The sequence below is a fragment of the Ambystoma mexicanum genome, chromosome 2p (assembly GCF_040938575.1).
Source record: "Ambystoma mexicanum isolate Mex_15411 chromosome 2p, UKY_AmexF1_1, whole genome shotgun sequence".
In the NCBI taxonomy this organism is placed as follows: Eukaryota; Metazoa; Chordata; class Amphibia; order Caudata; family Ambystomatidae; genus Ambystoma; species Ambystoma mexicanum.
Genome location: NC_090923.1, coordinates 698,333,491 through 698,346,131, shown reverse-complemented (window position 1 = coordinate 698,346,131; position 12,641 = coordinate 698,333,491).

The window sequence follows — 12,641 nt, the reverse complement described above, 5'->3', positions numbered from 1 at the left end:
CCTGACATTTGCACTCAAATAAATAACAAGAGAGATGTATACACCCGGCCTACAAAACACACTTTGGGGGTCATTACGAGTTTGGAGGTAGCCATGGCGCTATTAGCGCCATGGCTGCCTCCAAACCTGGGTCCGGGTCCCGTATGGCTGAATGGGGACTTACCGGGACATTCTAACCTATGTGGACCCGTTAAGTTCCCATTCAGTTAACCATTCCCCATTCTCATTTGAGCCCCCATAGGGCTCAACGGGAATGGGGAAGGTGCTAATAACGGGCCTGCAAATTGCGGGCCCATTATTAGCTCCAAGGTCCCTTTCGGGACCTGCAGAGAATGGCTGGTCAGACCAGCCGTTCCTGCTGGGACCCGCTAAGGGACCTCGGAATAGGGCGGTAAGGGTTTACCGGCACCGGCATCATTACCGGTGACCGTTAATCCTTACCGCCCAACTCGTAATTACCCCCTTTCTCTCTTATATGTTATGTTATGTTGTGTTGTATTATGTTATGTTAGAAGGCTTTTATAAAGTTTCATATATCCACAATAGTGGTTGCAGGGCACCGTGGCTTGTCTGAAAATTGCTGAATTGGGCTGCCACACAGGGATACCACACCTCAGTCTACAGCAGAAAAGTATAGGCAGAAGATAAGAGGATAGACATACATTACTATCATAGGGGGAACACAGCGAGGGTAGCAGACAGAGAAAAAAGAGAGTGGGAAGCTATTAGGGGAGGGAGAGGGTGTTCAATTAGCAGCAAGGTATCCAAAAGCAACAATGCAGGTGGCTTTGGGGAGCAGATCACTGAGTCTCAGATTTGGTGGGGAGTACAAGGTGTATGAACATAGGTGTTGGGGATGTGCCATTCCTTGAAGAGGAAGGTCATGAGCTCTTTTCTGAACTGTAGAAGCGATTGGGCAAGTCTGATGTTGACTGGGAGGAGGTTCTAGAATCTTGGAGGGTAGACAAAGAAGACCTGTCTTCTGGTTATTTGTTTCCTGTCAGAGTTCAAGTCTACACATTTCCTTACTTCTGGTGGACCACAGATTTCCAGAGATACTGAGTTTCTCAGTGAGGTAACTTGGGAACTTCAGGGTGTGTGGCAGACTTGTATATGTTACAGGTTTGCTGTGGGAACCTGTGCAGTTTGATGAGGGTATGGGTCATGTGGTCGAATTTTCAGAGTGCTTTGATGAGTCTTGCTGCAGCATGAATGAGAAATCTCAGGGGTGCCAAGGTAGTCACAGGAAGGCCTTTCAAAGAGGCAGTGCCACCATGCAGGTGGGAGAGGACCAAGGATCGGAGAGTTGATCTGAAGTTGTTTTCTGAGATAAAGGGACTGATTTTCCACATGAGAGAAAGTTGGTACCAAGCTGTGTGTGTCTTCCTTTCTATGGCCTCATTATGAGTATGGATGTAGCCAAGCCCTTAATAAAGGCATGGCTGCCTCCATACCAGTGTGAATGAGAAATTACTGGGTCATTCTGATCTTGGAGGACCCGGTAATTCCTCATGCACAAAACCATTCCCCGTTCCCATTTGAGCCCCCATAGGGCTCAATGGGGATGGAGCTAATAACGGGCAGGAACCGGAAAGCACGTCTGGTTTTATCAGACATCTGTTCCAGGTCCCGCTAGGGGACCTCGTAATCAGGCGTCCCGTAATGAACGGTGCTGGTCCCGTACCAGCACCATTCATTACGGGACACCAGGGTCGTAATGAGACCTTATGTCCTGTAGGATATTTGGCGCAGGTGGCCAGCTGCCATTTTAAGCCCTTGAGGTTAAAAGGACAGAGTCAGGTCTGGATGTCAGGGTGTTTGTTATTTTTAGTCTGCAGTAGGAATTCAGTCTTGGAGGGGTTGAACTTCAGGTAAGCACTGGACAGATGTCTTCGATGGAGGATATAGTGAGTAACATCTGTGTGTCATCTGCATATTGGTGAATGTGTATGTTGTGTGGATTGAGGAGGGTTCAGAATGGTTCTATGTAAAGATTTAAGATCACAGAGGACAGGATGGATCTGAAAAGAGCGTCCCAGGAGTGCTTCCCCTCATCCCCATGAACATGACAGCCTGAAGAGTCAAGTATGCAGAAAGTCACTCATTATACAGACAACCCCAGGAGCACCAGTTACTGACATGTATGCAGAGACACATTCTCTCAGACAGCCATTTCAACCTTATCCAGTGAATGTCTTTATGGATACAGGTGCGTCAACAGTGATCATGGATTCAAATGCCAAGATGCATGACATTGACTATTGCCAAGAAACCACTGTGCTGACGTTGTTAGTGACACCACAACATAGTTTCTCAGGGGACAAAACAGTAGTGTTATTTTATCACATATTATGGCATGAGTTGCCAGAACAGGTGCAAAAGCAACTCAAGAAACTGGTGGGGATGGAGGCAAAGCTTTGGTCAGGAATACAGCTCATGATAGTACATTATTTTAGGCCACTGCAAGAGAATGCAAGGAAAAGTGTGAGGAAAGGAAGCAAGCGGAAGCAAAGTTAGTGCAGAGGAAGCTATCCAAATATGCCATGGATGGGGAAGTATTGACGAGCACGGGAGAACAAGGGGCCCCACAGATGCAGTATGCACCACACCCACGGGGGTAGGATTCATGGGACGCGGGAATATGCAGCAGGGGTTTTTTTTGGAAGAGGTGGGCACCTAGGGGACGTGGGTATGGGCAACAGATGCAGCAGAATCAAGGGGGATTCCCAGGGGAGTTTCCGAGGATATGGGCAACAGACACAGCAGGGCCCAGGGCGATTTTCTGGGGGGTTCCAAGGGCAGGGGAAAGAGCCACCCCAGTGCTGGGTGTGTGGACAGATAGGACACATTTTGAGTGTGTGCAGAAGCATGGGAGGGTTGCAACGGAATGGGGGAATGCAAAACCAGCCAGCATATCAGGGGGAACAGGATGAGTATTGAACAAAGGACCAGACCCCATATCAAGGACAGGATCCAAACGCATACCCGCAGACACACTTGCCCATGACACAGGCACTACAAATGCAAGCACCTATGCAGCAGTATTTGCAGGCACCACAGATGTCACAGATGCAAGGTAACACACAATACACATACACAGCACAGCAAATACCACAACACACAATCAAACAACGGAACAATGGCACACGCAGACTCCGTGTCAATGACTCCCATTAGGAAACTGGGGAGGGGGCTCACTGTAGTGAGGGAACAGGATGTCCTTATACTCTCAATAGGACAGCCCACATATGGACTTGATGTGTTCCATCATATCGAGTACACCAAACCCTGTGGAAGAACCATGTATATGGCTGATGATAGGTGACAAGACTTTTTCCTTTTTTATAGATACAGGGGCAACTAAATCCTGCATCCGAGAAGGGAAATACATCATGTCAGGTGATGGCATGGATGCTCGAGGATTCTCTGGGGCGACAGAAGTGGTTCCTTTTACAGACAATATTGCACTTTCAATAGGGGAGCATGATCTATCCTTGCCCCTACTTTACTCCCAAAAGACATCCGTAAATATACTGCTGTGAGACATTATGAGCAGACTTAACATGATCATTTCATTCATTGGCAAGGGGATAGTGTGCTCCACATCAGAGATACACTGTCTCAATGTGAGGGAAATCACTCATGCCTATGGTGGATGAAGGGTGCAGAGGCGGGTGCCAGTGGATGAGGATCTGTCCAATATGGGACAGAGATTATAATAGCATGGCTTCCAGGGATTCAGGGCAAGACGTGACACCGTCCAAATGAGTACTTCATTAGTACAGAGATCCCTTAAAATGAGGAGGAATGGATGATAGTGCCACTAGAATTAGAGACATGGGATAACGGTGCAATGGACAGATAACACAGGACAACAATGGAGAGCAGTGATCACAATAGCTGAAGGGTACAGGTTAACTACAGTCACAGATGAAGAACTATTCAGAGACAACAGATGAGACCATGAGATGGTGTTTGAAGTGATCATCACATATTGGGTGAAAATACATTACAGAGAGGTACCAAAGAGAATGGCGATGGTGCTGAGAACACCACTGACATTTCTTGAGGATGATTTGGCAAATGCACCCAGCATTCTATGGACTACAAGTCCCTATGCTGTGGGGCTTCTGAAGCGGATAGGAGCAGTGAAGATAAAGCTGAATCCAGGAGCAATTTTACCATGTGTTAAACAATACCCACTCTCAAGGGAGGCAGAAGAAGGTATCGATGAAACCATTTCAGCACCTGTGAAGCAAGGCATGCTAGTGCCATCAGAATCACCATGCAACACTGCTTGGTACCCTGTCAAAAAGGCGACAGGGGTATCATGTCATTTGATATAGGACTTGCACCCTTTTAATCATATTGTAGAAGCAGAATATCCTCTAGTTCAGCAACAATGTTGTGCAGCATTCTCACAGTAGCTGCCTACTTCACGGTCATAGATCTGAAGAATACCTTCTACTCTATAGCACTACACCCAGGCTCACAAGATTTAACTTCATTTCTGTATAGAAATAAGAAGTGAAAACATGCAAGAATTCCTCCAGGGTACTGTGGAACACCTTCCATATTCAATAGGGTCCTCCAGATGGACCTAGGCAATGTACAGATGGAGAACATGGGCATATAATACGTAGATGGCATACTGATTTGTAGAAAAACAGAAGAGCAGTGTAGAAATTACTCAGTACACATGCTGACAGTATTAGCAGACAAGGGATACAAAGTGGACAAGGTCAAACTACAATATTATATTACAGAATGGTGAAATGTTTTCCCCTCTCTTAGCTCTATGCAATTTCAGTGCACCAACATTTACCTTCAGTGTGCATTTATTATTTTTCACACTGTACTGTACCCAAACACATAGTTGTTTTTCAATATATTTTATTCAAATTCTGATAATTTTAAAAACATCATTCATGTAGAAACAAAAGCTAAAGGGGACATAAGCCCAAAAACAATGTCTGTGATGGGGTTCGTAAGTGATTTGTATAACTGGCATAGTCCTGTATAATGTTATTGCTAACCATGGACAAAAAAAGGAAAATAAATGATTATTTCTCCTTTCTTCAACAATATTTGTTGCTAGTACTTTATACAAAACACAATGGAGAAATATGGTGACAATATAAGGATTAATAGAATAGCCCCAAAATAAAGCACTTAAGTGTGGCTTTCGGATGGTCGACATATGTTTCGGCCCGTCAAGATTTTGGTGCGTTATCCCTAATGCCTATCAACTACTTTTTTCTGGGCCTTCTTCAGGACAGGACATTTCTTTGCATCATGATGGTATTTCACACCAACCCCGTGAGTGTGTAGAGTTTCTTGACACTCTTGTTTTTTCATGTAGACCTGAGCAATAGCCTCTAGACTGGTTAATTCTGTCTAGAGTTGTAGTTGGTCTTGTCACTCGACCATTTCACTGATCTTGTTTTCACAGATACGTGGCATGTTTTCACAATCTTGCATTTATTGACGACAGTCAGGCCAGCAAAGACTCTGTTTTTTCTTATTATTATTTATAATAACTTGGAAGCTGAGGAACACCCGAGCCAGCAGGTAAGTTATTAAGTAGGTTTATTGTAGTTCAATTGCCAGGAACAAACATTGGCATGTCCTTTCCAAGTCAGCATACTTCCAACAGCCAAGCATAGAATCCCCTTCAGACAACAATACACCAACACTCCACTCAGACTGACCTCCCCACATTCCATGTACAGTGATGTCATCACCTCAGCTACCAAGATACATTACGACATTATTCTCTATGCTCCTTCAATCGTTGTCTGGTAATTGACTTCAGCGCACATTTAACTACTTGGGTCTTAGGTCAGACATGACAGCATTGGCTGAGTCCTCTGTTTGTTCTGGGGGATGGTTTGTTTGGCCTGTGGGAGCTGAACGGTTGAGCTCGTAGTAACCCCCAGACCTCTAGCATACCATGACCACACCATCAGATCCTTGTGGGACTCCAAAGATGATGGGTAGAGTGATGATTTGGAAGAATCCATTTGTACAAACTGCTGGCGATTATAAAGATAGGAATTAAACCAGTTTAGGATGATCTCAGTGAAAGAACCGAAAACATTTGTGTTCAAATGAAGACAGGCTTTACTAGTTAGCTAGGCAGCCCTATTATTGTCTTGGCTTGCCAAAGGTCTTGTTATCAATGTTGCTTGTCTGCTGTCTCCATTATGCACCTTTCTGTTGTTTTCCCCCTATGCCCATAAACAAATAAAAAATAAATAAATAAATCACCTTGAGTGGTGTGGATTATCGGTGAGTCTCTGGTGGTCTGTTGTGTAAAATGCTGCTAAGGGGTCAATGTAACGCTCACCTGACTCCCACGGAGGCGCTGGCCTGGTTCACGCTGCTGTGACCTCTTCTAAGGTGATGCGCAGGGTTCGGAAGACGGACTGGACCGGGCCCCCCAAATCTGGCTTGTCTGGCTCGCAGAAGTATCCATCTGTAGGCGAAAATAGGGGATTAACTGTCTGCGGGGTAATGCAATCGGCCTCCCACTTTCCCCTCTCACCCTCCTCGAAACCCTTCTGTGATTCCTCGTAGTGTCTCACCTTAGGGTCTGGAAGGACGAGCTCTCCATCCTGCTTCTGATGCAGGGGCGCGTTGGTATCCAGTTACTTCACTGGATTTTCGGATTGGTGAGAACCAAACTTGCTTGGCTTCCAGGTAAGTTTTTTGATAAGAGGTTCCCCTTGTGTCCATGCATTAATGTACTAATGCTAGTGTCTTTTTCCCCATAGGGGCCGGGGTACGGAATGCCGGGGAACAGGCACCGACCCGAGATGAGAGGTGAAATCCTTGTAGAAATCAGGTAAGTCTTTAATGAGCGTTTTTTGGTAATGTCTTTTCATTCGCTCATTAACGCTGATGTCTCTTTTTCCCCTTAGGGGCCGGGGTCCGGAAATGCCAGGATGCGGCGCGGACCCGAAATGAAGAGGGAATGAATCAACAGGTAAGTCTTAACATGGAGATTTAGCTTTCCTTATTCCCTTCTCTCTCTCACCTTTTGTTCTAGTCTTTTTCTCCCTAGGCGCTGGGGCGTGACTGCGAATCCGTATGATCTCTGCTGAACATGGAGGCGCCCTGTAAAGGTGAGTGGAATGCGGCGCTGCAGCGATCGACGCAATGAGCTTTTAAATAAAAGTCTTCCTTTTCAGGATTGTCGGCGAGATGTCTCCGGGATGCGGATTTAGCAGGTAAGGACTTTTCCTTCTTCTGTTCTCTTCTTCTCTTCCTTTGCAGGTGATCCAGGATGCTGGGAGGCGTGGCAGAAGTCAGGATGCAGGAGCAGACACGGTGAGCGTCTAGCTGCTAGATGCAGAACAACGCGAAGCACGTGTGGCTGTTCGGGTGGGGTTTAAATAGCCTTGGAAGAAGTTCCAGGTATGTATCCTTCCTCCAATCAGGTATGTATCCTTCCCTGACCACGCCCGGATGGTAAATTAGTCCCACAGGTAAAGTAGTTCCTTTCAGGCCTTAAGGAGGCCGGGATTCTGCAGCATGGTCTGCATCAGGTAAGTGCACCCAAGCACTTCCATAATGAGCCTGGCGCCTATGGCGCCAGGACTGATGTCTTTTATGAGCCTGGCGCCATAGACGCCAGGACACTGTCCAAAGGGCCCCTATATGGGGTTGCTGGGTCCTTCCTTGGGGACTGGATGTCCGCTTTCGGGGACGCAGGGCTTGAACCAGCTCCCCGGGAGCGGGCATCATGACAGTCAAGAAGAACTCAGCTCCGCATTCCACTCATTTTCAATTGTATTTTAATGGCCCAAAATGTGCCAATGTTATGGAATTTTAGTATTAAAAAATCCAATTTTGGTGCAGCCCTATTTGAAACTGTATTCCATTTCAGTCTGGTTCTGGCCACTAGGTATTTTACAGAGAGAGTCTCCAGCTGACGGTGCATTGGGTACAAGCAGCTGAAGAGTTGATGCAGGATGACCTGCCCATCTATAACATAGTGGTACAGTTTCATTTATTTACTTTGCAGTAGGTCAGATGATGCATGGAGATCTCGGTCAAGTGGACTCTGCCCACCTGTCAATCACTGATAATCTGTTGGTGCCTTCTTGCTTTGTCACTCTTTTTTACCCTACTTAAGCAACCTTCTAGCCCCTCTTTTATTTTGCCGTTTGTATGCTGGTGCAAGTTAAATAAGGTAACTTGAACTGTCTTGTTTTTTCCACTCTTTTTTCCCTTCTTAAGCAGTCATCCAGTCTCCTCCTTTTGCAGTTGGTCAACTGGTGTGAATGGATCTAGTTAACTTGACCTCTGATCCACCCACCTTTCAATCACTGCTAATCTGCTGTTGCTGTCTCATGTTGCTGTTATTATTTTCCCGCTTTAGCAGCCTTCCAAGCTGTTTTCCTCTGCAATTGGTGAGCTGGTGCAAGTGGTTATAGATTACATTACCTATGTCCCAACCACCTCCTTAGCCTTGTCCCTTCCTTTCCTTTCTTAACTTTTAGATCACAGGGCATCTCTCACCTGGGCAGATACGGAAATGGGCAATTCCTTTTAGGACCTGCTCAGAACGGGAAGACCCAGGAGCAGTACCCCTGCACCTCAAACATCAGGTAAGCTCCCTCAAATAGGTGTTTCAACCCTCTATCCCAACAGCCAATCCCCACCATCGCCACCAATCAGCTGACCAGGAACATCGTATACACTGCATCACAGCAATCTCATCTGCATCAGTATAGACGCCATCAACATTCCATAATTCACCACTCCATGAAAATTAAAGCTTGCTAGCATCAGCAATCAACCACTCAGCAGACAGTTGAGCTAATCACCACACAGGACTTGTAAGCCATCTTCATCATTGAGTCCTTGATGGCATTCACCTCCACCCACTTCTGAGACATACTCTTCCACAATGGCTACACCATTCTACAAAGAGACAGTCCAAGCATGATTAGCAGAGGCCTTGCCATCATACCCCTGGTATCATGACCATGCGCCAAATTGAATTTACCCATCATTGGATCCCTCAAAAACCTCTCTTGCACTTCCCACTTTCCAGCATGAACACATGCACGTTTCACCTCATCTGCAGATCACCCAAGTTCTAAACCTCCTTCATCTGAAACTTAACATACTCGGTAAAACTAAGGGCCTCATTACAAGGTCGGCGGTAAGGGGTTAATGGCGCCGCTAAGGATGCTGGTGCAGTTAACCCCTTACCGCCTCAATACGAGGTCCCTTAGCGGGAGCCGCTAAGGGACCAGGGAGCTAACAACGGGCCCATTATCAATGGGCCCGTTGTTAGCTCCCTACCCACTCCCATTGAGCCCTATGGGGGCTCAAATGGGAATGGGGATGGGTTTACTGAATGGGGAAATACCGTGTCCTCCAAGGTTGGAATGATCCGGTAAGTCCCCATTCAGGGAACCCGGGCCCGGTATCCGGTATAGGGGTAGCCATGGCCCTAATAGCACGATGGCTACCTCCATACTGGTAATGAGGCCCTATGTCTCTCAAGGACACCAACAATATCTTCCTCTGGGACTTTAACACCCTTGGAAGCCCAGCAACAAAGTAAGTCCATGAAGGAAGGTATTGCTGCCTTTTCAACACTTTGAAAATCCCACACAACATGAAAGATTCAACACACAGGAAAGGTAGTATCCTCCACTTCACCATTACGCCCTCACCCCTCAAAACCCACCATCCAATACAGCTCTCCAATACTACTGCACTGGTTGAAACATCTGTCAAACCCATTTGACATTAGTGAAATAAGCCCAGTCAAGCACACTCAATGTAAACCCAGGAAACAGGGTTTCAAATAATGCAAGAACTTCCTAGTGGAAGATCTCAAGAAAGACATTACCAACATCCCACTCATGTGGGCCGATCTATCTCAGATGAGCTAAGATTGCGACTTACTTCTCCAAGAACTCAAAATGACCCTTTTCAACCAACATCAACCACCAGGGCCCATGAAACAATGTACCCTCAAGACTAAACCTTCTGCACTGTGGTACAATCAAGAATGCAACTATAACAAAATAACCATCAGAAAACAAGAAACAAGTTTTGCGAAAATCCATAGTGCATCTGACCTCTCTCAGTGCTAGACGCAGATGACTAATCAACACGGACAAGGCCAAATACTACCAGAACACCATAGGCAAGATCAACAATGAAAGCAGAGCCTCCAAGCAGTGCATCAATCGTCTCTTCAACCCACAAAAGCTGCACTCCATTTAAATATTAACTGCACCAACTCTTACATCATCAACAAGATCAGTATGATCCGCCAGCACATAGTGAGCAATGCCACAACTAACTGTAAACCACATATCCCTTCTTGAAAAAACACCTCTATCTGGAAAACTTTCTGGACACTCACCACGAAACACCAGGCTGCCACTGTAGCATCACCCAAGACCATATTGTGCACAGCCGGCATTCTCCTTGCCTCCGTACTGAAGACCCTACACACTGAAGCACTCCTTCCTTAGCTGAAATCATTAAGAGCTCCCTCTTGTACGGCATGTTTCCCTTGACCCTCAAGACTGGGCAAATCTTCGTAATTCTCAAACAATAAACCCTGGACCACAACAACCTCAGACCTACTGCCCCATCACCCATATTTCCTTTCTAAGTAAGATCCTTGAGAAAGCATTAGCCACACAACTCCTCCAACTCACCAACACCAACATCCACTTGCAACCCTACCAATCTGGCTTCAGATCCAGATGCTGCATGGAAACAGCTACTATCAAAGTGATCAACAATGCTCTTAACAACGTTGACCATGGCTAACCTTGTTTCCTGGTTCTCCTCAATATATTGACAGATTAGGCCACCAGACACTGACTGACATTCTACATCACTGCATGGTGTTCAGGGAGACTGTTCTCAGCTGCTTCAAATGCTAACTCACTAGCCACTTCCAATTAATGGATTGCTACAGATAACCAACACTACCAAAAACATTTGTAGACCCGCAAGAATTCACGCTCTCTCCCTTGATCTTCAAACTTTTCATGGTACTGCTCGAACCCTCCTGACTCCACACACTATCCACATCCTCCGATATTCAGATGACACACAGGTCTACCTCAGGATCTCCTCTGAGACATCACCAGGCATATGCCCTGCCTCACAATGATCTAGTCCTGGATGTCAAGTGATTACCTGAAACACAAACCTTCCTAGATGGAATTCCTGCTGCTGACCTACAACACTGAGCACCCTGATAGCCAGACCTAGCTTTACATTATGAGCCTTGGGGGCTTCACAACACAGCTGACCCCCTGTAGCATGTCCCTTGGGTTCTAGATCAACAGAATAATCTCCTTCAAGGAACATAGAGCAAGGAGGATGCAAAAGCCTTGATGTCAATTTTACTTCCTGCTGAAAATCAAGCACTTCGTTCCAGCAAACAACTTCAGATATGTTGTCAAAGCCTTGGTCCTAGCTAACCGGGATGGTGGCAATGGCCTCGTGGAAGGAGTTCCGGCAACCACCCTGGCACCCCTGAGCTGTGTCCAACAGCTGCTGTATGACAGGCCTAAGGACTCTGCACATTCGACCACATCACCAGAGCCCTTATCAAACTGCACTGGGTCCCGCAGCAACCATGTATCAACTTCAAATCCTGCTGCATCCTCTGGTCCCTATGCTACCTCACTGAAAACCTTAGCATCTCTGGAGACTTAAGGTCCACCAGAAGGATGAAAATATATAGACTTGAACACAACTCGTGTAGTAGGGATATATCCAGAAGACATGCCTTCACTGTCTATGTCGTCATTATCTGGAATATCCTCACTATCAAAAACGGACTTGCCCCTGCTCTTCTAAATTTTATGGAGGAGCTCAGGACCCTCCTCTTCAAGAAATGGCATCTCCTTAACACCTGGGTATACATCCGCTTCACTCACCACCTACATTGCTACTGGGCGATCTGGTCCCCCTATTTCCTCCCCATGTTACTTTTTGAGCAGATTCTGCTCACTTGCCCACCCTCCCTGCCCCCAATTGTTAACTCCCTGCTCTCTTGTATTAATCCCTTGAGATGGGACTCCCTCAAGTCGTCTTTCCCCTATAGATTGTAAAGCAATGTTTTGCTTCCCAAATATAGTTCCACATTCATTAATGATAATAATAATAATAATAATAATAATAATAAGAATAATAATAATAATAATAAGAATAATAAATAATAACAGAAACGGCCAGGCCAGTTTCCTGGGCCTTAGCTCAAATCCAGAATCTGACGTTTGTGAGCTCCACAGGCAACACATGGAGAAGTCCCCTAGACAATTACCTTCTCAACGAAGAACATCACCAGTCATATTACTCTACAGTGCTGAGAGATAGAGATCCAAGTGTGCCCCAGCCCAACGACACTGAAGCATGCAAGAGAGCAACGTATCAGTCCACCAGTATGGACCAGCAAAACCATTCGACTGCCCGAGTGTATGGGACCCATCACACTTTTATGCATGACAATATATAAGATATTCTCAATTGCAAAGACAACAGATTCTAGATCATCTCTCCCTGTATTCCCCTTTTCCTCCTTGCTCCTATTCGACTCAGTCATGGAGAATGAATATCAAAGTTTCTTTCTGTCCATCTCAGGA